The sequence below is a fragment of the Chrysochloris asiatica genome, unplaced genomic scaffold (assembly GCF_000296735.1).
Source record: "Chrysochloris asiatica unplaced genomic scaffold, ChrAsi1.0 scaffold00063, whole genome shotgun sequence".
Taxonomy (NCBI): Eukaryota; Metazoa; Chordata; class Mammalia; order Afrosoricida; family Chrysochloridae; genus Chrysochloris; species Chrysochloris asiatica.
This window is the reverse complement of record NW_006408581.1, coordinates 9969926-9971957: the sequence shown is the minus strand read 5'-3', so window position 1 is coordinate 9971957 and position 2032 is coordinate 9969926.

Sequence of the window (2032 nt, the reverse complement as noted above, 5' to 3'; positions counted from 1 at the left end):
AAACCTAAGTCAAATTCTGGACCTATTTTCATTGGTGAACTCTTCCAAACATAAACTACTTCCTTCAACATTTCATTTTTCCCCCCATATGCTTTCAGTTTTACATTTGGAGCATAATCTATAAAGTTTTAATCCAATCATGTTTTTCCAGGTTGACTTTTTCCTGAGCTTGTTGTTGTTGCTAAGTAATGTGGAGTCAGTTCCGACTCATAGTGACCCTGCACAGGGTTTCCGAGGTTGTAAATCTTTACGGGAGCAGAACGCTTCATCTTTTTCCAGCAGAATCGCTGGTAGTTTCGAACTGCTGACCTTGAGGTTGGTAGCCCGACACGTAACCACTACGCTACCAGAGATCCTTTCCTGTATTTTGTATTTTTCATATATCAATTTGAGAATAAATAGTATACTCAAAAGTAGTTACATTATCCGATAGAATAGTCTTTTCCACAAAAGTGCAGTGCAGTGAATTATTTACTAAGTTTCTTATAGCCAAAGGAACTTTTTCTGACAGGTCTGGGTTAGAGAAGATTAGGGAAGGTGCTGATAGGATTATATGGTTCCGTTGTGAGTGACTGTTAACAAGATTGTGATTTTAAAAACTGGGAAATCTAGTGACGTGTTTGCTGAATTTTGTCATTATTCTGGGTATAAATTGAGTCACCTTAATGATGTGAGTGAGCTGTGTGCTCCTTTGCTTGACTAAACAAGTTCTCTTTGATCGGATCTCTGGTTCATGGGGCTTGAGCCAGTGGTCTGGCCCGATTTGCCAGCTTCAACAGCCTTGTGAATCAACAGCCCAATTCTGCTGGAGTGGTGAGATTCTTCCAAACTGATACCTGAACTGCAGATTTGGGACATGCCAAAACCATGTGAGCCATTTCCTCAATGGCCTGTGAGTTCTGTGAGATGTAGCAGTGGGTGGGGGAATCCCTGGTATACTTGAGATAGAAAACTGAAGAGAGGAGCAGTGGTTCCTATCAGGGAATATTGTGTGGTATGCTGTTGCTGTGTGCAATTTAAAGTTGGTTCCAACTCAGAGTGACCCTGTATAGTGTTTCCAAGAGAGGCTGGTGATTTTGATCTGCTGACCTTGCAACTAGCAGTCCAGTGCTCATCCTACAGTACCAAATCAGGATTCATGGAGTAGTATAGCACTTTAGAAAATCAGACATTTGAGATTTCTTTAGCCTCCACCTCATGGGGACAGCCAGCGATGATCTCTCTCTATATATATAGTTGCATAAAGCAATAACAACTTAAAGTTCACAGTAATGTGTGGAAATATCAGAATGTGAAAACAGGTACCTAGTGTGTGTAAAACAAGTGTGGATATTAAAAAAGCACGATGTTGATGTTAAAAAAACAAACAAACATACTTCTATTTATCCATATACAAACAAGTATGTTGTTGTTATTGTTAAGTGCTGTCGGGTCGTTTCCGACCCATAGCAACCATGTATAGGGTTTCCAAGGAGACACTAGTGAGCTTGAACCATCAACCTTGCAGTTCAAATGGCTTTGCAGTCTGGCACATGTATAATATCCCGAAATTAGGTATGATCATGAAAGAAGTATATCATTCCAGTAAACTAAAAGATTCAGACACATTTTTCTTACTTAAAACAACAGCAACAACAAGAAGCATGTAGAAATTTTAATAGGTAAAATCTGGTGCTTAAAACGTCCAACACGTAAGTAATAATAAACAAAAATATTATCATTTTCTTAAAATCTGAAAATACACACACACACACACACACAAACTGCATTATCTGTTATAAGATTGTACATGAGTCATGTGAACAAAAATGTTTATGATTTTGTCATCTCCACAAGAAAATTAGATGGTCTTTAGAAATGATCATTATTCTATTTTAAATTTTCCTCTAATTGTTCTTTAAAATATTACTTTGAAAATTTAATTTTCTTTCTTTTTTCAAGGTTTTTGTTTTCTCTTCATTGAAAACTTAAAGCAATGAATATTCTCAAGAAAGAATAAATATACTACTAACTAGTTTTCCCATTATGTCTG